This window comes from Dermacentor variabilis, chromosome 3 (genome assembly GCF_050947875.1).
Source record: "Dermacentor variabilis isolate Ectoservices chromosome 3, ASM5094787v1, whole genome shotgun sequence".
Lineage (NCBI taxonomy): Eukaryota > Metazoa > Arthropoda > Arachnida > Ixodida > Ixodidae > Dermacentor > Dermacentor variabilis.
The window spans coordinates 16538859-16563793 of record NC_134570.1 but is presented as its reverse complement, the minus strand read 5'-3'; the positions used below and the strand labels follow the sequence as shown (position 1 = coordinate 16563793).

The window sequence follows — 24935 nt, the reverse complement described above, 5'->3', positions numbered from 1 at the left end:
ACCACGTCAGCGTCCTGAGATTCCTTCAGCGTAACCTTGCTGTCGCTTTCAATTTCAATTTTAACGCGATAGCGTTAAGGAGCTCGTGTCTCAGAAAAGCCGGTGTCGTCGGCGTCGGTGTCGGCGTCGGCGTCCGCGGCGTTCGCCGTGAGCGATAAATCACGGCAGGCACTTCATAAATAAAAAGCAACTTCCAAGATGGGCTGGGTGGGAATCGAACCAGGGTCTCCGGAGTGTGAGACGGAGACGTTACCACTGAGCCACGAGTTTTTTTTTTCTTTATTGCCTCGCTTTTCACAGAGTTTACGAGATCAGAAGAACAGATTAACAAGATAATAGTACCGAGAACCGTCAGCTGTTTGCTGACTACAAGCCATCAGTATTTCGGCATCTGCAACAACATTTCTAATCTTGGAACCCACTCTGGTACATACGACTGCACCTTCTGCACTTCGACAAAATGGGACACCGATTCGCAAAAATATTCGCGAACCGGTCTAGCGTCAATATCCGCATTGTGCACAGCAGTCCGAGTTCGCCATATACTGTGCAGGCCCAGGAGCATAACCAGGTCGAAAGGCACACCATCGTCGTTTTCGCCCGTGAGATAACGGATTCCGTGCGGACTTAACGGCAACTCTTTTTTCAAGGTTCTCTGTAAGATGTCCCAGAAGAGCACTCCACCCCAGCAATCTAAAAACACATGCTCAATTGTCTCTGGTTTTTTGCATAACAAACAATGAGTACCCCACGGAACAAATAAACCCTTTTCTTCTAACCATGTTTTAACAGGTAAGGTTCCTGTGTGCAGCTTAAAAAAAAAGGTTTTAACCCCTGGCGCAACTGGCATTTTTTTAACGCGTTTCAAAACATCTTTTCCTTTGCCTGCACAGTATAATTCACGGTACAATGGCACAGGAAATAACACATCCACAAGGTCCTTGTACAGTTTTTTGCGTGACACATCTGTCAAATATTGCAAAGAAAAACGCACCGATAAGAAGCGGAAAGATGACACCACTTCTTTTAGATATCCTCGTACTGGTCCTTGCTGACACACCGAAGACACAACAAACTCTGGTAGCACTTTACCCAGCCTCAGTTGAATCATAGTTCTGAGAAAGGTATGATCTACGTCTCTGAGAAAAACAAATCGACTGACGAGTTGTCTCACATACAGATCCACTAGACCAAGCCCACCATCACTCCCTCTTTTAAACAGATTTGTTCGGCTCGTTTTTTCCCATAGAGAGCTCCAGATAAAGACCGCGAACACTCTGTGCATTTTTTGTACATTTAACCTGCTGCAATGCAAAACTTGCATTACATACTATAGCTTGCTTACAAGAAATAGTTTGCACGTCGTGGCCCGTGCGAAAATCGACTTATCCCATCCTTTCCACTTTTGTGCATTTTCACGTAACACCTCTGTTGGTTTTTGCAATAAGGCTCATTATCAGAGTAGTACTGTAGGGGTACTCCTAAGTATTTTGTCGGTGTTTCTTGCCATTTAATGTTCAAAAACATCCTTGGTGCGACGTCCCATTCCCCATGCCAGAACCCAACGCACTTGTCCCAGTTTACTGCACTACCACTTGCTTGACAGAAACTTTTAACAGCATTGACGGTATGCATTATACTTTCATGATCAGCACAGAAAACTGCAATGTCATCAGCGTAAGCAAGAAGGCTTACCTCGGTTTGATGTAACTGAAATCCACGTATCGCGTTGTTCCTAATTACGCTTAGACAAAAGGGCTCAATATATATGCAAAAAAGAAGCGGTGATAATGGGCACCCTTGTCTGACCGAGCGCTGTACTGGTATGTGTTCACCTACTGATTTGTTTATTATCAATCTCGTCGTACATCCGGCGTAAGCCATCCGCACACCTTCGCTGATAACATTGCCTACATTCACGTATTCAAGCATACATAGAAGCAGATCCTGCGGCACGCGGTCGAATGCCATCTCAAGGTCAACCTGCGGCATAGCGACACTTAGTTGCATTGCGTCACAGCATTCAAGGATTGATCGTGCTATGTGTATATTTGTCATAATTGTCCTTCCTTTTATTCCGCACGTTTGATGTGGACCGACTAAATCTTTCATTACGGTCTGCAACCTGTTAGCCAATACTTTCATTAATATTTTATAGTCTATATTTGTCAGGCTAATCGGCCTGTACGATGTGACGTTACGTAATTTGATTGGGTCTTCAGTTTTTGGTATTAGGACCGTGTGTGCTGACAAAAAGGACGGCGGTAGATGTTTGTTCGCGTAAGCCTCGTTGTATACTTCAGTCAAAACAGGTGCGATAACACCCTTAAACGCCTTGTACAATGCAGCGCTTAAGCCATCCGGTCCCGGTGATTTGCCATTATTTAAATGGTCAATCGCATTTTTAACTTCCTCTACTGTTATGGGCACTACTAATACTTCCTTAGTTTCATCATCTAATGTTGGCATCAATGACATGAAGTCTTTTTTAAATCTATCAGTGTCAACTTGGCTACGAGAAAACAATACTTTGTAATATTCCAAAAAATAACTTGCTATTGTTTCTTTGTTGGTAGACAGTAACCCATTATGTTCTATTTCTGTTATTGCATTTTGGGAAGCATATTTCTTTTCGACTCCCAAGGCACGTTTTGTCGGCATTTCTCCTGTGCTCCATTTTTCAGCTCTGGCGCGAATCAATGCTCCATTGTATCGCTCTTGGTCTATCAGCTCAAGTTTTTGCTTTATGCTTTTTATGTCTTCTAAGAAATTACCGGGTTGTATACTTTCAGCTTCCAATAATTGCTTCAGATTCAATCTAAGACGGGACTCGAGTTCTTTTTTCGCGTGACTTAAGACACTGGCCCTTTCAAGTGCTTTCAATTTAATTGTTTGCTTACAAACTTCCCATTTATGTGCCCAACTATCTAAGTTTTGAGTTCTTGTTTTATCTATAGCCTTGAGAAACTGCTCACAAAACTCGTCGTCTTTCAGCAAGTTCGCATTAAATTTCCAAAGATCCCAGAAAATTTTTTGGTATTTGTTTTTTCCTTTCCAACACGGAAAGAAACCAAACAATGATCACTAAATGCAACAGGTGTGACTTGATAATCTCGACACGACTGAATAAGCTCAGCCGACACGTACACTCTGTCAAGTCTAGCATGGCTCGCACCCTGAAAGTGGGTAAAGGTGACCGCTTTTCCACCGCAAAGACATTCACCTACATCTTCTAGATTAAATTCTGCAATCAAGTCTTTCAAAACAGCAGTACTTGCATCATTGTGTTTCCCACTGGTTTTGTCACGTTCCGTACAGACACAATTGAAATCTCCCGCCAGGATTAATCTACGCTCGCATTTCACGTACGTCTCCATTTCTTCAAAAAAAAGCTTTCGCTCTTGAGCCTGAGTTGGTGCATAAAGACAAATTACTCGCCAATTTTCTGTTGACAGGGAAAAGTCAGATACAATGAAACGGCCTGACTCACAGGTAGTCACCGACAGCACTACAGCACCAAGACTCTGCCGAATTAACAAAATGCACCCCGAAGACCTCCCCACCGCATGGGCAACACATACGTTATAGCGTCTCGTGAAAGGACGCACCATACGCTCTGTCTGATCCTCTCTCTCTACTTTGGTCTCCTGAATGGCTACAATATCAAAATCGTGCTCCGTTACGAGGCGGTAAAGTTGGTTTTGCCGCCTGTTGGCACTAAGCCCTCGGACGTTAAGTGTTGCAATATTTATCGACCTCTCTAAGGACTCTATATTGGCGAGTGACACCAGACCGAGCCTACGGCGCTCCCCTCACAGACCTTGCCTTGTAGCAACACACAGTCCAGTCGACGCTCAGGGCGTCGACTTGACGCCGCCGCGTGTAAGCGACGTCGACCGCTGATGGCTGGTGGCCACCCGAGGCTTTTTGGTTCCAGGCTCGGTCCCACGCCTCTCCGTTGCTCGTAGCCGGGTGTCTTGAGAAGCCGTGCTTGCTTTGCTGAGTCGGCGCTTCGTAGGTGTTGCCTCGGCGTCCATTGCAGCCTCGTCCGTCGAATCACTGTCCTCGAGCGTCGCAACGACCTCGCTTACTGCGCTCTTGAGTTCAGCTGTTTTCTCACCACTCCCGGACGCACTTAGTGGCAGCTGCTTTCCTAAAGAGTGGGTTTCAGAAGGGCGCTCTGCCGAACCTTCTTCGTACTTTCCCGTAGAAGTGTCTTCCAGAGTGGCGTCTGCTGCTCGAGCGTCTGCAGCCTTGTTCTCTTGCGCACTTGCTGAGCTGGTGGACGCCGCCACTGCGGCCGCGTCGCTGATAGACGCCACCATCCCAGCCACGCTCTCCGCTTCTTCTTCGTCCATGAGCATCTCGCTCCGGTCTGCTTCACCGCCTACGCTTGCAACTCTGGCATACGAGCGAGTACAATTAGCCTGCTCGTGCCCGAACGCTCGGCAAGCAGCACACCTGGGCACTCGGCATTCACGTCGTATGTGTCCAGTGTTGTGACAACGAATGCATAACGGGGCACGTCCAGGCACAACCACTAGCGCAGTGCCGCTACCAAGAGGCATCTGATGTGGGATGCGGTCTGGTGTGACACCATCGCGCAGCAGAAGACGAACTAGACGAGTCGTTGACTCGGCGCCCTCAAAGTCCTCGGCCTTCCACCGATCACTGATGACTTCCTTTATCTCGCTATACTCTCGGAAGGCTCGTCGAATGATCTCAGAGGTGACGTCGAACGCGACCCAATGTAGCTTAATCCTGAGTTCTTGCCTCGCTGGATCAGTGACGAGGCATGTCCGGTTCTTCACCAGTAGTGGTCCGGCGTCTAGCAGCGTCTGCTTTGCCTCATCTGTCTTCATGTTCAGCAGCCACACGTGCGACATTTGGTATGCACCAATTCCGCCTACTTGCTGAATTACTCCAGCATCCTTCAAGGGCTTCCGGAAGTCGTCGATTCTATAAGGCCGTCCAGTGACGTCGCAGTGCAATACAACTGCGCGCCTTTGCCCTTCACCTGTTGGTAACGGCGGCAAGATGACACGGTAATCCTTGGGCAACGCGGAACACGGGGTACCACGGCCAACGTCGGCCGCCTTCGCAGCTCTCGAGGAGCCCTCCATTCTGCGTCCGTACTGCACGGCGTCCAGAAGCAGAATCTCTGAGCCACGAGTTCGATGCTTCAAAGCGGTACAAAAGCGCCTCTAGTGAACGCGGTGTTGCCTTAGAAACGAGCTGTTTCTAAGGCTCAGGCGTGCGTCGCTTGCTCAGGCGCACATTTCGTTGTCGCGCCGAACGCTGCGTTGCTCGACGCTCACCGCGTCCGATGCGGGGCGCGTAGTCGCTGCGCCGTAGCCCATTGTCTTCCACCCCTTGGCGGGTCGACGGGAACGCTGTCGCGTTCCACTCTTGAAGGCGAAGCTTAAGCGTCCGCCAATTTTTCGTGCGAAAGTGACTTCTATTGCGATAGCAATTATATGGAGACTCCAGGCGTATCTCTGCCGTCGGCGTCACCGTGAGGCTCCGCATAAAGTCCAAGGGCGGTAAAACCGTCGCCGCGCGCCGTGTCCCGTATGTGCAAGCGTGCAAGCATAGAGAAAGAAATTCAACAAGAGGGGACACTCTTCAAAAACTGGCAACAGGAAACACGTCACGCCTAGATTCAACTCCATCCGTTAGTTGACGCGAGCATCAGAAAACAGAATGTGAAATAAACTTCCAGACAACGTTTTATTTTTTTTTATTCTTTACCACTAAAAGTGAAAAAGTTTTGCGTGTAAATGAACTTATACTTTGCAACTTATTTTTGTTGCGTTGCCTAGCAACACGCTAGAGGCACGCCAGACGCGCGTGCATACGTCGTGCGCCAGACAAGCCGCAGGAGTGAGCGAGGCCGGATGCGCATGTGAAGCTCGCGTGCTCGGCAACCCGTCTCTTTTGGATGTAGCCCGTTTTTCGGGCTCCCGGCGTTCTCTTGTGTTCCGTCTGCATTTCAACACGGCACCGCTGCACTACTGGAATACAGCAAGGTGAGAAATTTTGTTTGACACTCTGCTACGCACTTCAAGCACATTTAGGCTTACTGCACAAAACTGAACCTATATAGTGACGCAGTTATCGAAAAACAGCTCCGCAGTCCAAGCCTAGTTAATATGAGTTAAGTACTCGTACTGGGAGATGTTTGCGACGCTTTCTACGAGCCCAAGCATAATTATAACTTATTTCGGTAGTTTTTGGGCACGCTCGCCGCACCTGGCTTTCTGGCGAAAAGCACCTTGGCCGTGTGACGCAGTTTCGCGTGTACTGAATCTTACCGGGACAAGTTTTGGCACTTTCTCTGACCCTAGACATTATTGTAACTAATTTGACTACTTTTTGGGGTACTTTTCAAGCACAGTGGCCGCGCTCGGCGTAGTGGCGCAGTTAGCGAAAAGCAGCTCGGCTGTGTGCAGCAGTTAGTTTCGCGTGTACTGAATCTTACTGGGAGAAGTTCGTGACGCATTTTCTGACTCCAAAAATTATTGTAATTCATTTCGTAACTTTTTGGGATACTTTTGAGGCATGCTCGCCGCTCCTGGGGTTGTGAAGCTGTTAGCAAAAAAGCAAGCCGGTCGTGGTGAGTTAGTCTTGCGTGTACTGAATTTTAGTGGGGCAAGTTTGTGACGCTTTTTATGGCCCTGCAACAACATATACCTTATTTCGGTACTCGCGCTTGTCAAAAACGCGACGAGCGATTGCCGAGAGTGGTAACACGGGAGTGTTGCATGCGCCGGCATGACGCGTAAAAGATAACACGGAGGAGCTCAAGAACATGGCATTTATGTATTCTGTGCGACTGAAAACAGGCTTTGCACCCACGAATCTGTCTTGAGTGCGACTAGAAGGCAATCTGCGAACGTGTAACATGGTCTGGCTGAGCTTGTGTTGTAGCCACCTTTGCGTACTTGGCGTACCATCGCATCGACTGAGGCCAAGTTGTTTTGGAAACGCGCAGTCACCCGTGTATATATGCACTTAAAGTGCAGGAAATAATGCCCGGGAAGGGAGGGGCGCTTGAAAATCGGATGTGTCGTTCAGATTTTATGGCATTGTTTGGGAGAGGAGTCCTTGCTTCGAAATGTGCATAAAAGTGAATTTATCTGTAATGCCGCTCATTCACCACTTACGCACGTTTCGCCTCTACACGCAATACTCCTGTTAGGTCAATATACCGAAATGATACATGCTTGTAATTTACTTTCTTGCAGCTGATGGCATCCGGTGGAGCTTCGTACGGCAACGATTGCTGCTTACCTGGTGGCCCAACTTTGGATGAATGTAGAAGCCCGGAACGAGTATCTATACACAGCAAAATAAACATTTCATCATTTCAGAAGACTTATTGCGTTTTCTTTATGAAATTGCACCTGAGGGATTCGGTGGAATCTTGTAAAGGTCGTTCGCAATCATTTTTACTAAATAATGAAACGATTCCACGCCAAGGCCACGCGGGGTTCAGCAGAAGCGAAAAAAAAATGCCGCGCCGAAGAGCGTAGCCGGCGCGGCGTGTACCAACTGGTGTTCAAAACGCGCGCGCCCGAAACCAGAAGGAGTCAATACCATCCGCTTGGTGTGCTACAGTCAATTCGACCGCTGGTCTCTATGGGAGTGTCCGCTCTTGTTGAAATTCCTTTCTCTATGGTGCAAGGTTGAGCCGGCGAACGCTGTTCAATTTCGCGTTCACGAGCGAGGAACACGGGCCAGAAGCGTGCTCGCGCGCGAGGCAAGGGAGAGGGGCGGTCTGGCGAGGGAGGAGGGGCGTTTTCCCTGGTGGCTGATAGGGTGCCTCGATGTCCTCCTCGCTGCTACGGTGTCGAGACAACCACGGCGTCTACTACGGCGTTGGGCACGCGATTGGTGGACGCCGTAGTAGACTCCTTTGGCGGACGCCGTAGGGACGCGCTGCCGGAGCTCGTGTGTCTTGGACGCGATCTGCGACGTGGCCAAAGTGCGCGCCCGCCTGGGCCTCATCTGCAAAGCGATCTGCGATGTTTGCAGAGTGCGCGTAATGCCGGTAGCTTCGGGTGCGATGTGCTTTCGAGATTCGTTCGCGTTGAATCGAGAGATGCCGAAAGGTAAATTGGGGAGGGAAGGGGGGCCTTGCTGCTGCCGCGATTCCTTACTCCAGCATTCTGACAGCGAGTTTACGCGCTCAACGAGCGATATGCGTTCATGTTTACCTGTGCTCGCTTGACAACGGGATTGTAAATTCAGTTAAAACACGTTGGTGGGCTAGTTGGTTTGAATCTATGATAGAATGGGTAAGCGTGACTGAACAAGGACGTAGAAAGAAGCAGACACGCAAAGACAGCGCTGTCTCTATGAGTCTGTTTCTTCCGATGTCCTCGTTCAGTAATGCTTACACATTCTGTCGTGGTTAATTTAGTTAATTAGCGAATGTTTACAACCTTATAGGGCCGCTGAAACGACTTCGTATAGCTGTGCACGAATTCGCTATCGCAATCGGTGCTTCGCCTTTCGGGCGAAACTGCGACTTTTTTCTTCCGTGAACGCTCTGTCGCCCAGCCGAATAAAGCGGCACGCATTCTTTCAAAACCTCGGAGGACGCTTAAGCTTCGCCTTCAAGAGTGGAACGCGATAGTGTTATCCCACCCCGTTCGCACCGCCCACTCATTCGCTCGGCACGCTCTTGAGTCACACAGGCAAAACGTGCGCCTGAGCAAGAGGAACGAACCAAAGAACTCGGTGTCTCGGAGGGAGAAACGATCTACGCGAGCCAAACGTCGTGATCAGCACGGACAGCCGGGCCGCGACGCGCCATGAAGGCGGACGCGATCATGGGGCTGACGCCGCGATGGCATCGTCCTCTATCTCACTTTGGAGCACCACGCAGACGCATGACTCCTCGCCAGCAGAACGGCACACATCGCAGGGGACGCTTTCCAGACGCACTACGGCGCAGCGATCACGTCAGAGGCGTCCCGCATCGGACGCTGCACCTAGGAATCGTGCTATGAGCGGAAAAAGGAGCCGCGTCGCCTAAACACAAGGGTTCGAGTGACGCATGCTGGAAGTTGGAAGGGGAGAGAGCGAGAAAACTTATTAAACGCAAGGGTATTGGAGCATCCTCGCACCGGTCTCCGCACGGCCCCAATACGCTCAAACGAGACGAATGGCAGACGCGGGCGAGTGGCGCGCCACCTGTCGGGACAGCGCCATACATTGCGAGGAGGGGGTTTTCTGTGTTTGCCGCAAGATGGCTCTGCGTGTGCGCCAAGCGCAGAAGAACTGTAGCGGAAACTTACTTTGCTACTCGTTTAACTGCGACTTCTGTACTTTACATGCTCATAATTACCGATATACACCGCAATATAACTTTCTACGGCGCGTTTCTAAGGCAACACCGCATTCACTAGAAACGTTTTTGTCCCGCTTTGAACCATCGAACTTACGGCTGAGTGGTAGCGTCTCCAGCTCACCCTCCGGAGACCCTGGTTCGATTCCCACTCAGCCCGTCTTGTAAGTGGTTTTGTTTATGAATTGCCTTGCGCCATTTTTTCGCTCATGGCCAACGCCGCCGACGACACCGGCTTTTCTGCGACACGAGCTCCTTAACGCTGTCGCGTTAAAATGAACCTGAATCTATTATAGTGGTCTCATGCGGTGCACTTTCGATCACGATCGAGTCTGATACGTATCGAAATTATCGCCCGCGATTGGCGCTCTCCCGCGACTTTCGCAATGGAACCAATCGCTACCGAAAATTAGGATCCCGAACGGGCACAATCACGATCGAAAGTGCGCCATGTGACGATCGTATCAGAAGGACTTGGCCCTACTTTCAGAGGATATATAAATAGAGAAAGCGTTCGTCCTGCCTGCATCTTCGGTTGCTCAAAATATTTGAACACACGAACTGCCCCAATTTTTTCTGTGAAGCGCGCAGAAGCAATTTGCCCCGGCACTCCGACTGACCCTGCCAGTCTGACCGCATGTGCTGGGGCAGAAATCGCCGAGCCGCAGAATTGCGTGCGGGTGCTGTGACGTGCGCTGCCGTCACGCGCCGCGTGACGACGCGAATTGTCGCGGCCGCTGCGCGAGTGGACAAAAGAGAGATTGCGACACGGTCGACCCAGCGGGGAAGAGGATAAGAACAGCGGGTACCGATGCGCCGCACTACCGAGGCTACAACAGCGGACCACGTATGCGCGCCATCGCCTTCGCGCACCTGTGCCTCGTCACGCGCTGTCGATAACTGGGCGACAAGGCGAGCGAGGAGCTGCACTTGCGCTCTCTATTTGTATGCGCTGCAGCGGCTGACGAGCGACCCGTCGCACTTCAAGAACCGGGACAAGTTAGCGGGCGCAGAGAAACAATTCTGGTAAGTCTTCGACAGTGATACCTGCGCATTCACCCCATTGTGGCCTCCTCTGTCGCAGTCATTATGTTCTTTTGTTTTACTTGTTCATTATTATTACAATTACTTTATTACTGCTACTGCTATGGAAGGTACACTCACTTAGGAAATCTGGAAGAAACAATGGCGACCCACAATGTACTCAAATTGCCAGCCTATACGTATGCAACGAAGCTTTCAAAATTTCGTAGTTGCCCAGATAGATGTATACTGTTTAGTAGACAGATTGAATAGTGGATAGATGTGCCTCGCAAATTACATCGTCCTATTCAGAAAATTGGGTATGAATTGCAACAAATGATTTAGGACCTTAACCGAGAAAGTGGAAAAGTAGGGTTGAATATTATTACTCAGAATACAAAGGTAAAATGCCATAGCCTGACAAGTGAACAAGAATTCATGACCTACAGTCAGCTTCTAGAGTCTGTGCAAGAGTACATTTATCTAGGTCAATTACTCACAGGTGAGCCTGATCACGAGAACGAAATTTACTTAAGAGTAACAATAGCATGACAATACCAAAGCCTGGCTGGGAGCTTATTCATTGTCACTGTCATTGAAAATAAAAGTGTACAATCTTTGCTTTCTACCGGTGTTAACGTATGGAGCAGAAACCTGGAGGTTAACAAAGAAACTCGAGAACAAGCTAAGGACGACGCAAAGAACGAAGGATTGAAAAATGTTAGTCGTAACGTTAAGAGACAGGAAGAGCGCAGTGTGGATCAGAGATCAAACGATGGTAGCCGATATTGTACTTAAGAAAATAAATGGAGCTGTGCTGGCCGTGTAATGCGTAGGGTAGATAGCCAGTGGACCATTAGAGTTAAAGAATAAGTACGAACGTAGTTACCTTTGCTGGCTTTAGTGTCTTGACATGGATGCTTTGGCGTAGATGAAAAGAAATGTTGATATTCTTTTCTGTGGCATGACGGCACAAATGAACCACCACAACGCTTCGTCTCATCGGACCTCGCCGCATGCTTTGTCAGCTTGTCTGATAGTGTGTTGATTTCGCTTGTCTCGTTGTATGGCCCGATGTACGACTTTAGAAAAGTTAATGCACCTTTGGCGTCATATGTTTATAACGGGGGCCTTATAATGTAAAGCTATTCCAATATATTTGTATTTCAATTTCCTGACGTCAAATTTGCGTAACCGTCGACGCAAGCATCAGGCGGTCACCGACAGGGTTGTCTGAACTAACCAATCAAACGCTCTCCTCGTTCATAGGAGGTCACTTTTCTTTGTTTGTAAAACGAATAACATTGCCTACATCGAGCAGCTTGACTTATCTAATTGGCTCACAAGAGGCGAGGAGCACGCTCAAGTGGAGTTGGATTCGATGGGGCCGAGCCTCTGCACTGAAAATTGATAACCGGAGGAGACAGTGGTGCCGACATCTGCGATTGGTCCGCTCTCCATTACTTAGCTTGCGGTGGCTCGTCGACAATAGCGGCGGCATGCAACGGAAGCTTAACAATGACGCTAAAACGGATCGTCAGCAAAGAATAGTAGGCAGAACGAGGTCGTAAACGTGCCGAAAGTGCTCTAAAACGTTACACGGATACACAAAAACCTTTATTACACGCAAATAAACCCGTGCTCTCCGGCAGGTGCGAGTCCAGTGCCTGAGCGATCGGCGGCAGCCATCTTTTATTCCTTTCGGAACGGGGCAGCCTGCGGCTATTCATAAGAAAATTTAATTTTGTTCGGCATATTAATGCATCTTTACTGCGTACACGTCACTTTGACGCGGTGAGTTTTTGCAGTTTTGTTACGTCGCTTGAGAGACAGGTGAAGTGGGTGCAGCCCGAAAACTTTTGACGAGTAGTAACCAAGGGGTAATGGAGAAAAGGCGTCGAATCAGAAATAACTATTTTTCTTTTGTTCGGTCAAATCATGGATAATCGTGTATACGCCATATCAGATGGGGACCTATGCGCTTTTCGTGACGTCGCGTGAGCGACAGGTGAAGTGGGGGTGGTCCAAAAAAAGTATTTGTCCAATCGCAGAGGGCTGATTGCTGAATTTAGGAATAAAAATGTTTGGAATAGTTTTACGTTATAGCGCCCCAACATTAAACTCGCATAGTTCCGGAATTGAATATCTAAAGCACGACTTTGGAAATGTCAGTGCGCCTTTTGCATCCAAAGTTTATGAGAACCTTATACCCATAAAGTTTCATAATTTAAATCCAAGCGCTCCCTATAGATTCCGCGGCCTCCGCGAAATGCCGCGACGAGCCAGCTCGCCATCCAAACGCTTCTGAAACTTTGTGCTCGGATGGAGCTCCTTGGCGTTAGAATATGTGACTTCCGGGGCATGGGCGTTGCCGCGAAATCCAGCCCGAGTGCGCAATGTTTGCGCTAAAATGTCTTTTCGAGCGTGAAAAGGACATTCTACACAAAATCGAGCATGATTTCCGGCGCCGGGGGTCGTTTTGGTCGGCGGGGCATGACAGTACGAAAAAATTTCGAGGGGGGCTGAAGCCCCATAAGCCGCCCCCCTCCCCTGGCTGCGCCCCTGCAAAGAGTGGAAACTAAGGAAAGTAACCCCCGTCTTTAAATCAGGTAAGCGCTCCGACCCATCCTATTATCCCCCGATCTCACTAACATGTATTTCCTGTAAACTTTTAGAACATATTATATATTCCCATATAGTGTCCCACCTCGACAGAAGTTCTTCTTTCTTTAGCAAATAACGTGGCTTTCGTCCGGGCTTATTTTGCGAAGCACAAGTTTTTGAATTCACCGCAGAACTCCACCTAAACTTAGATTCTTCATTTCAGGCTGACGTAATTTACAGATTTTTCTCAGGCTTTCGATCGCTTCCCTCATCATCGACTAGTGTCCAAGCTTTCATGCCTTCAACTCGACCTATACTAATCCTATCAGGGATCACCTGCTTCCTGACAGATCGCCTCCAGATCACCTGTGTTGGCGGTCGCTGTTCAGATACTGCTAAAGTAATATCGGGTGCACCACAGGGATCCGTTCTCGACCCACTCCTTTTTCTAAATACATTAACGACTTCCCAACAGACAAATCATCTACAATACGTCTATTCGCCGACGACTGTGTTATTTACTGTCGTGTCACTACTAACACTGACCAATCCATTCTGCAAAATGACCTAAATTCTATTGACAAGTGATGCTCACGCTGGTTGATGGAACTAAATGTTTCCAAATGCAAGTTAATGCTTCTATCACGTAAACGCTCTATATCCAAATTTCCATGCTCTTTAGGCTCTGTGAATTTATCTGAGGTCGACAGTTGCCGCTACCTTGGCGTTATCATCACTAACAAACTCAATTGGTCGAACCACGTTCTACAAATAACAGCCGATGCCTCAAGATCCTTTAACTATATCAAAAGATTCCTAACCTTGTCTCCTCCGTCGATTCGGAAACTAGCATATAAAATTTTCATCCGTACCAAATTACAATACGCGTCTACAATTTGGAATCCGCATCGAAATTACTTTATTGACACTTTAGAAGCTACTCAAGACCGTGCCTCCCGTTTTATCTGATCGAATTATGACGCTATCAGCCTTGCTAACTTGAAATTATCTATTGGTCTGCCCCTTTTAGCACCAAGACGTAAAATTTCACAACTCTGCCTATTCTATAAATTGTACTACAACTTTCCTGACCTTCGTTCCTCGCTTCTATTTCCACCCGTGCGCTCATCACATCATCTATTCAATTCTTTAATTATCCAACGCATTCATGGTTCTACTAACGCTTTGAACAAATCTTTGCTTCCCGTTGCAATAGAAAAATAGGACTCGCTTCCGGAATCCGTTGTTGTAGAGCGAAACCCTTCGAAATTTCGAGAGTTACTAACTGCCCATATTTTCAGCTAATCATGCAAAAACTTGTGCTTTTTACGCCTATTTTTACGCGTAAAAACTAGAGAGAAGTGGTTCTTGTGGGGAAAGGAGGAAAGGCTAGCACTATCTTCTGCAACCCATGCGGGAGCACGGCTCAGCGCCAGCAGGGTGGCGGAGATGGGAGTAAAAGAGAGAGAGGGAAGGAGGGAGAAAGATAGAGGGTTGTCCTAGCAGCATCAGAGCAGCCCGGCCAGCAGTGCCCAGTGGGTTCGACCGGATTAGGCTGGTGTTAGACCGTATAGACCGTTTTTTTCGTAGGCGCGGCCATATTGTGAACTCAGTGGCGCCGCCTATGAGCAGCGCCATACTGGCTTGGGTGAAAGCGGTGTTTTGCATGGCAGGTATACGCTCGGCGGTAGGTTCTGGCGTTTGTTTTCGCGGCCGTGCAGTCTGTTTAGTATGACGTGCGTCTTCTACGTGGTAAACGGTTCTGTGAGACGTGCTGGAGTGATTCGGAGTTTCTGCTGGCGTTGAGGTGGACGGAACACGCAGCGCGATGTGTGCGCGCATATTCGAGCGTACAATCAGCCTCGGAGACTGTATTTCTGAATGTTGCAATCACTAATGTGACCTTATTGCAGTATTACCCTCTATTTCTAAGCTGCGGTTCAGGAGCCATGAAACATACCCGACGATCGTAACAGCGTGGGTACCGTTCTGCTACGATAGGAGCTGTGATGTTATACTTTGACAAGCGTTCAAACTGTTCGCTGCAGGTTACATTGCGTGACCACTTGGTTCGATGGATGAGGTTCCCGCCCCTGAATAAAATAGTTTTGGCAAGTAGTAGCAGCATACCTTACAGTTTGAATTAAGCTTGTCCAGCAAAGGGACTGTTTACGAACTGCGCGAGCGTCTTATATATAAGCAGTGGTAGGTGCTGGACTACAGATATCTCTGTTCTATATACCGCATGGTTCAAGCATACGGCCACAGCGGTTATGTATCTATAAACGTCGTGCGGCGTGACTATGCGAGGTCGTATTGCGGCGTTAGCACGTTTTCTCTTGCTTTTCCGAGAAAAAGGATGACAGCCGAATATTTTTTTTTTCTGTGCTCGTTCCGTTCCCTACGACGCACTCACACGTATTACGGAAATTTCGTCCTAGAGATAGCCATCGCGTTCTTTTCATACGATACCTCTCATATGTTATGGCTGCATACAGGCCAAAAAGGCAATGCCGAAGCGCACAGCTTACATTTGTATCGTGCTAGTTCACCAACCGCAGTGATCGCTGTGTTGAGCAGCGCCATCGGCCTGATGCAGGAAGGCTAGCGTAGACATACAGTAATTTCAAGCCTACTAGACTTGAAATGAGCGAGAACGATGCCGGTGTATCACAAATATTTGATAGCGCCTGCCGCTTAGACGTTTCGTGGTCGCCTTAGGTTGGCCGTGCACGAGCATGCGCTCTTATGCTTTGTTTTACTCCCTACGCCAAGCGATCAGACAGAGAGCTAATTTATCATTTAATGCTGGTAATACGGAGACACCGGTTTTCTTTGTTGAATTAAGATATAAGCAAAATAGTTCCCGACACGTACACACCGCGACTGATAATGTGAGTACACCGCTGCTGATAAAGCGCGTCACATTTTTGCGCCCCCAAGACATATTTCCGCGTACTGTAGTTACCGATACACCGAAAGGCTTCCCTGACGTCCTTATATGAACTGACATGGCGTAAATTTCACAATGTACGATCTAAAACATCTCGAAATTGTTCCGCAGCACGTGGCAGCAATACTTTCAAGCAGCGCCACGCCGGATCGCCCAAGCCAGAGAGGAGGAAAGGCTCTCCGTGCGCCCTATCCTCCTCGCCCGATGAAAAGGTCTATAGGAGGTGGCCCAGCAGAAGCGAAGCAGTGGCGGATCAGGAAGAAGTAGCACCAACTGCGCCTCTTCGCGCCTCTTGTCCTAGGAGTTGCAGCAGCGCCTTCGACAAGGAAACTACGGACGCGACAGCCACGAGCACGGCCGGGCTCGCTTGTGCGGGAGCTGCGTCTTCGGCGTCCGCCTCATCAAGGGGTGGAAGAACCAGAAGCACAATCGCAGGTTAAAGCTTAAAATCGCCGCCCTCACAACCCTGACGGAAAACAATGCGGTGCAACTAACCCGCCCTAATTGGGCTCAATTTAGCGACATTCTACAAAAATCACTGGGCACGGCCTGCACCTGGCATATCCCAAAGTCGCTCATCGATGCCACAACAACGAAAAATGAAACGGATAAAGCAGTAGCAAGAATCATCTACACCTATCCAGGTACTGAAGATGGACTCTTGGAGTAAATCCGACGCAAATGCTTTGGCACCACCACCCCTCCTCCCTATCGGGGTACATACCAGGGAGGCCCAAATCACACCCTAGACAGCCCCATTACGATTGATGAGGTCTATGCCGCTATCTGCAGCTGCATTCGGAATACCGCCACCGGTGCGGATCATGTCAGATATGGCCTCGTAAGAAACCTCAGCGATTCAGCTGTGCAGGACCTCACAACGTTCCTCAACGCACTCTGGGAACAAGGTACAGTTCGGCCTGAGTGGAAACATGCGAATATTATTTTGATCCCGAAACCAGGCAAGGCGCTTGAGATCGAGAACCTTCGATCTATCTCTTTTTTTTTTTTTTATTGCGATAAGGCTTGCCCTTAAGGCATAATTCTTGGACTGTATATGTGTATTATATGTGTGCTGTGAGGCCTGTGTTGTGTATGAATTGGAGCATTGTTTTGTGGAATCTGTTGTCATGTATCCAGCGGTCATAGCTGGTTGTCACACTGTAGCGGAGGCCGGCTTCCAGTAGGAGACGCGAGCGTTCCGATTGTAAACCCGTACATGTCCATATTAGGTGGTATGCATCTGATTCCACCACAGGAACGGAGCAGTATGGACACGTAGCACCCAGTGCTAAATGCGACCAGTTCCACCTTGAGACAACAGCCGGTGTAAGGGCCACCCCGGCCCGAAGCCTCCTAAGCACAACTTCCTCCGCCCTAGTAAGGTGAAGGGGGAGGGAGCAGACACACGGTGGGATAAGAGCGCGTGTGTCCTGCCGGAGAACATTTTTACGGGCTCGCAGCGAGTTACGGGGTTGGGGTGGGAGGGGAATAGGTGGAGGATCAGGATTAGGAGGGCAGTGTGCCTGCTGGTCAGCAGCAATGTTGTGAGGGTTCGCTGAATGGCCTTGAATCCAGTGTACCTTGACGCAAGTAGATGTCTTACTATTCATAGTGTGTATTGTCTCGCAGATTTCCATCGCCTTATCAACCTTCTTGAGTTCCTGGATAGCCGCTAAAGAATCGGTGAAGATATCTAGTTGCTTGATGGTAGGCAGCTTAGATGTCGCATCTTGCACAGCGTCGTGGATGGCTTGAAGTTCCATTACTAGAGCGCTGGCTTCTGTAGATAAATAGCGCTGGTGGCCGCTGATGAAATTATGCGTAGTACTCAGGAATGATGTCCTTCCGCCGTCTGGGAGAATGGCAGCATCCGTATAGACTTGGCAGGTGTTAACGCATGATGCATCGACGATGTTGTGTTCGTCAATAATACCTGTTGTATCGCGGCGTCGTAACCTCGTTGGCTTATTAGTTGTGATGCTGGTGAATTCCCAGGGAGGCATTGGATAGGGCTGATTGTCAATCCGAGAGCCGCGGTGAAAATGAGCATGCAACGCAGCGACAGCCGGAATAAGTTGCTTTTTAATTTCACGTGCTTTTTCACGTTGCAAAATGAGCTCAGCAATTGTGTTGAGCTGGGCATGTTCCTGTAAGGTTGGTATCGGAGTGATGCGGGGCAGTGCTGTGATTGTGCGCATAGCATCACGATTAATCGTCTCCAACTGTACCAGCTGTGCCAAAGTCAGCCGTTCAAATTGAGCTTGATATAAAATCCGTGGCTGCAAGACTGCACGCACCAACCGTCGAGCTACGTCAGTACGAGCTCCAGCGGCTTTTGCTGCAATGCGACGAATGAGGTGAAGTGTTTTTGTCGAACTCTGTCTGGTTTTACGGAGCCAGTCTGCACCACTGCCGGATTGGTGAATATCGAGACCCAGTATGCGGACCTCAGAAGCCTCAGGGATTGTCACTGCGCCGAGTCTAAATGTAAAGGGGTGTTGCGTGATTCTTGTGCGTCCTTTCTTGTTGGCCAGCACAACATAGCTTGATTTTTGGGCGGAAATGTCCAATCCTGCTTTCCGAGCGTAGTTGTTCAGCACATCAAGGGCTTCTTGAAGCTGTTGAGCTTGTCTAGAGATATCTTTATGCACGGACCACAAAGTGACGTCATCCGCATAGATTAAGAACCTCACATCTGGAATCCGATGGAGTTGCCAGGCTAGAGGTATTAGAGCAACGTTGAAGAGAAGAGGAGCCAGAACCGAACCTTGTGGGACTCCTCTGTTCGATGTGAAGTGTCCTTCTTGCCTTCCATCTACTCTAATCGCAAATGTGCGATTCTGAAGGAATGAGTAGATGAATCTTATCACCCGCGGTGGAAGTCCCAGGTCGATGAGGTTGGATATAATGATTTCATGGTCTATATTGTCATAAGCTTTCGTTATGTCTGTTGCTACTACCGTGCGTACAGCGTGACTGTGTGGAGAAACCTGTAAAACATCGTCTGATAACATAGAAAGTCCGTCTTCAGTTCCCAAGTAAGAACGGAATCCAATTTGGGCAGGATGATATTTATCGTGGCGTTCAAGCCACCAGGAAACTCGTGTGGCCAGCATCTTTTCAGCGAGTTTGCAGACAGTTGAGGTTAGTGAAATTGGGCGTAAAGACTGCAGGCTATTTGGAGACTTTCCTGGTTTCGGAATCGCAACAACAATTGAATGCTTCCAATCAGGTGGAACGTTTCCAGTCTCCCATACTTTATTAATAGCCTGAAGAAGTGCGTCGAGAGCTGCTCCTTCCATGTTCTTGAAAACCTCATAAGGAATACCATCGGGACCAGGTGTTGTTCGTTGCTTCGAAGTTTCAATCGCCGCTATTAGTTCGGCCATGCTGAAAGGGCTGGATATTTCGGAATTGGACTCATCAATTTCGGGGCAGTTTATAGGTGACGCTTGATCGTATTTCGGGAAAAACGCTCTAGCAGCGTGTTCTGCAAATTGATGTGGCGAACTCTGCATCGCTAACCTAACGCTCGCTGCAGGGTCAGGTTGCTTATGACCGCGTTCCATTGACCGGAACGTACGCCAAAGTGCTCTGTTTCCAATGCCCGATCCAAGATTCTCGCACCACTCATACCATCGTCGTCGAGAAAGTTGCTTTTCGTGCTGACGCGCCTTCGCCGCTATATGGTTAGCACGTGCACGGCTACCTGGTGCATCGGGATTCCTCGACGCATACAATTCTGCCTGACGTCGCTTTGCCCAAAGTTGCAAAAGGGTGAGGTCCGGTTGAGGTTGTTCCTCGTCAACTGTGGTTACAGTGGTGTTCCTCCGTAGCAGTTCTTGCAAAGCGGGAAGAATTTCTGAGGGCTCTGAGGGTACTTTATCAATCGATGATTCCCGAAACTTATCCCAATGCGTAACTGTTACTCGTCGTCGAATTTTCTTTATGCACGTTCTGTGCAAACCAATCTATCTCTCTGACCTCCTAACTGGGCAAAATTTGAGAGAGTGATTACCACCCACCTCCAGAACTACTTAGAAGACCATTCACTCCTTCCTAATACCATGTTTGGTTTCCGGGCCCGCTTATCAACCCAAGAAGTTCTTCTGCAAATCAAAGAGCAAGTATTCGAGACAGTACCCCAACATGGGGCACACATCCTCTTGACCCTGGACATAAAAGGCGCTTTTGACAATTTTAGTCATCAGGCTGTCCTTGACGGACTCGCTGAACTCAACTGCGGTCATCGAACCTACGAATACGTCAAGATGTGCCTTACCAATCGCACTGCGACTATAGGGCTGGGCACACTTCGATATTCCTCACTAAGCGTCCCCAACAAAGGAACCCCACAGGGGTCTGTCATCTCTCCGCTGCTTTTCAATGTAGTTATGATAGGCCTCGCGCGCAAACTCTAACAAATTGAGGGAGTCCAACATGCGCTTTATGCGGATGACATCACGCTATGGGCCACACAGTGCTCCCTCGGAGAAAAAGAGACCAAGCTGCAGCAAGCTGCCACCTGCGTCGAGAACTATGTACGTGAATGTGGCCTGGCCTGCTCCACAGAAAATTCGGAGCTCATCCGCATCTGGCACGGAAAGAGCAATGAACCCAACACTCAAGATCCCGGCCATCGACAACGCATTATACTGGCCGGCCAAGAAGTAGCGGAGAAAACTCTCGTGCGCGCACTGGGCATGTGAATTGTTGCGTACTCCAGGGTAGCGTACCGTACTGCTGCCGAGAAGTAGCGACGCCTGCCTATCGAAGCTCGACCGACATTACTTATTGGGTAGCGTGGCGTTGTCGGCGGGCTGCAGGCATCCGGTAGATCATGGCGACCAAGCAGGGGCGAGATGATTTGCTAGTGCGAAACTTGCACTGTTTATTCAAAGGTAGTTGAAAGAAAATAAGAAAAGCATGAAGTATGAAGTCTCAAGTAAGAAGTATATCAAAGTACATTTCGGAGCCCCTTAAACAGCTCTCTACAAGTGTGGGCGGGATCTTGCTTCCATCGATGACACGTGACAGGCACGGAGAGAGGGCCCCTCCTCCTGCAATACCAAACACGGGAAGGAGAGGTCGATCCTCTCAGCGACGAATCCGGTCGGGTGAATGACCCCTCCGGTGCACGTGGGCTCCGGATCGGAGGAGGTAGGGTGAATGACCACTCCGGTGCACGTGGGCTCAGAGGTTAGGGTGAATGACCTGTCACCACGTGGTGTCAGACGCCAACCCTAACAGCATCTCCGGCGGGGGAGGACGATCCCGACGTGTAGGGGCCAGCAGCCGCTGTACGAGGGATCGGCGTTTCGGTATCAGGATTCCCCGTGGAGGTCACGAACCCTTCGTTCGTAGCAGGTAGATTCCGGGGAGTGGTCTTCCGTCCTTGGTGGCACTCTTGACTTTTCTCCTTGGTCCGGTCCGGTGAAATTGGTCTTTGCCAGCAGGTCTCGCAACTTTTCGTCTCCTGCGAGGGCAAGCAATCACCCCAGAACAGTGCCGGACCCACAACCACAAAGCAGCGGGCACACGGCCTCTCTCCCCCAAGACACACCCGGCTTTTAACAAAAAAAGAAAACCCGCTACACCTTTCCCATTTCCTACGCGCGTCCTTCCCCCCTTAAGACTAAAACCAGCCATTTCTTGAAAGCGTTAAGACGTGGTTATTAAAATCAGCTAACAATCGGCTTCACTTCGGAAAAACATATGAATGCACGAAAAATATGCCACGGAAACCCGGATGAGCATGAGGCTTTCGATACTCTAGGGGCAACGACTTAAACCGTCGGCATTGCCGTTAAGCTTACCCTTCTTGTAGCGAATATCGAAGGTGTACTGTTGAAGAGCCAAGCTCCAGCGCAAAAGACGACCGTTTTTCGTAGACATGGACTGCAGCCATGTGAGGGGACAGTGGTCAGTCTCTATGGTGAATCTTGAGCCAGCGATATAGCAAGCTAGCTTCTGTACCGCCCAAACTACGCAGGCGCATTCCTTTTCTGATGCACTGTATGCTTTCTCACGAACTGAAAGCTTTCTACTGGCGTACAGTACAGGGTGTTCGTTCTCGTCATCTTTCTTTTGACAGAGCACCACCCCCATACCCCTGTCACTGGCATCACACTGAAGAATGAATGGCTTAGAGTAGTCGGGCGCGTTCAACACTGGCTGACTCGTTAGTGCGTTCTTTAGCATACTAAAAGCCTTTTCTTTTGCGTCATCCCACTTTACCGTTTGTGGTTATATTTTTCTGAGAGCATCCGTTAAAGGACTCGCAATGTCGGAATACCGCGGAATATATCTTTGGTAATAACCCGCCAAGCCAAGGAATGATCTGATGTCCCGCTTGGTGCGTGGTTGCGGGAAGTTGTCTATCGCGGTCAGTTTAACCTCGGAAGGCCGACGATGGCCTTGCCCTATTACATGACCTAGATAAGCTACCTCCGCGCGCCCTAATTGGCATTTGGGAGCCTTAACAGTTAAGTGGGCCTCTCGTAGCCGACACAACACGGTTCGCAGGTGTTGCATATGGTCCGCCCATGATGAAGAAAAGATAGCTATGTCATCGAGATAGGGAAGTGCAAAGTCCTCCATTCCTCGTAGCACCTGGTCCATAAGGCTAGAGAAGCATTATGGCGCATTCTTCAATCCAAAACTCAGGACTTTCGGACGAAAGGTTCCCATCGGGGAAATAAACGCTGCAAGCCTGCTTGCCCTCTCGGTCAACGGAACCTGCCAATACCCTCTGACTAAATCGAGCGTAGAAATGAAATTAGCACTGCTCACTTTCTCAAGCCTTTCCTCGATATGCGGTATTGGATAAGTCTGGTCCTTCGTGATTAAATTGAGCCTGCGGTAGTCGATACTGGCCGCGGCTCTTTTCCTGGGACATCAACCAAGATAAGAGGTGAGGTATAATCACTCTCTCCTGGCTCGATTACACCTAGCTCTAACATCTTGTTTATTTCAGCGGTCATGACTTCACGTTGACGAGGCGAAACGCGATAAGCTTTCGAACGCACAGGGTCCGACGAGGTTAACTCCATATCGTGAATGATCGCAGTCGTCCTGCCCGGTGTGTCTGGAAATACGTCTTTAACTTCAAACACGATTTCCATCAGTTCGGCCCTCTGAATGGGATTCAACTCCGCCTGTTCTACTAACTTATCAATGGTCTCGTCAATGTCTTTTGTCTCCGTCACTGCTGTTAATTCTGGAAAGTCGACAGGCGTTCCTTCAGATTGGTTATTCAACGAGGTTTTCAGGTTCATTACCTTTTTCCCAACTTCAAAATGTCGCGTGCGAGCCGTCCTGTCATAGTAATACTCAGCATTGCTTTGTGCCTTACGCATTTCCTGCTCAGCGATCATTGTGGCAGGGCTTACGTTCAATAACTTGCTGCATTCTGCTCCTCGCGACATTTCAGGCTCCGCTGCTTTCGTGGTTTTTTTCCATTAGCTGGCGTACTTTCCGCCTCATCCCCTATAGGGCTGTCCTGTTCAGTACTGGTTGACGAATCAGTTGTCAAACCTGTTTTTTTCACCACTGGACTTTCATCCACTGCTTTAGCCGCGAGCTCCTTTGCCTTGGAACGAGTTAGGGCTTGCACTGTTCCCTCACTAAACCCGATTCCCTTGCGCCGTAGCAAATTCTCTGATTTGTTAGAAAACAAATATGGATACTGCGGCTAGAGATGTGCCGAGACGGCGGCTTCAGTGTCCAGTACTCCGAAAGGGCCTTCAATACGAATTTTGGCCACCGGGAGACAAACACTGGAGGTTTCCACGGCGTGCCTTATCCAAACACGTTCTCCCGTGAACTGGCCTTCCTCTACGTACGACGGATGCACTACGTGCATTGTGGCTGCCGAGTCGCGAAGCACCCTACACGGTTTGCCGTTTACCACGAGGTCTCGAATGTATGGTTCTAGCAATTTCAGGTTTTCCTCGTTACTATAGTTAGTGACATCAACACTAGTTTGGGATTTTTGCATCTCACGGAGATATGCCCCGTTTGCTGGCAGTTGTAGCAAACTATTGGTTTCTTGGCCTCGAAAGCCCTTTTCTTTTGCCTTTCTGCCCTCTGTTCGGGTGACTCCTCCCTTCCCTTGCTGTTCTCGTCACTACTTTTCACTGAATCTGACCTTTCCTTTGCTTTATACTGATTCGACTTCGACCAACGCTCTGGCTTGTCGGGTCTGTATTTAGTCACCTCCTTCTTAGGAGCTTCGTTGCCTTCGAACGCACGGCGGGTTACGTACTCCTCAGCGAGATTGGCCGCCCTCGTCATAGTGTCTACGCCTGGCCTATCCTGAACCCAATGCTTGATGTTTACTGACAGCCGGCGGTAGAACTGTTCTAAGGCAACGCACTGCATTGTCTTTTCGGCATCGCCGAGTGCACCCTCTTCTCTGAGCCATTCCTTCAGGTTTACCTCCAAGGTGTATGCAAAATCTGAATATGACTCACTTTTGGTCTTCTCGACTTCCCTGAACTTTCGCCTGAATGCTTCAGCTGATAATCTATACTTTTTAAGCAGATTTGCTTTGACTTCATCGAAGTCCTCTGCTTCTTCTTTCCCCATGCGGGCGATAATATCAGCTACCTCACGTGGCAGTAACGTAAGCAAGCGTTGCGGCCACGTGTTTCTCGCGAATTTTGCCTTCTCACACGTGCGCTCAAACTGTACCAGAAAAAGACCTATGTCCCCTCCTACTGCGTAGGGTGCCATCAAGTCTGTCATTCTGCGCTCGCTTTCACGTGCCTCCGTGCTAGGTCTTTCAGAATTTTGTGCTTTCAAGAGCTCAATCTCTAGGCGCTTCATTTCGAGGTCGCGCTCTTCTTATGCCTCACGTGCAGCCCGCTCGCGCTCCTCTTTTTACTCTAGGCGCTTACGCTCTTCTTTTTCTTTAATGCTCTCGAGGCATTCCGTCAGTTCCTCGTCGTCTGCCCCGGTCGCTTCGATCGCCTCAATGATCTCCGGCTTTCTCTT

General features: G+C 49.0%; 1 protein-coding gene across 13 annotated transcripts in view; it reads left to right on the top strand.

Annotated features, from left to right (window-relative positions):
* The window catches only part of LOC142575189 (solute carrier family 35 member G1-like), a 175263-nt gene that overhangs the window by 119628 nt on the left and 30700 nt on the right, over nucleotides 1–24935 (top strand). The window contains exon 1 of one of the 13 annotated variants that reach the window (XM_075684308.1): nucleotides 10180–10381. The exons of the other annotated variants lie outside the window; for them this stretch is intronic. The gene's annotated coding sequence lies outside the window, so the exon portion shown is untranslated. Of the gene's footprint in view, nucleotides 1–10179; nucleotides 10382–24935 lie in introns of those variants that run through there. 13 annotated transcript variants of the gene reach the window in all.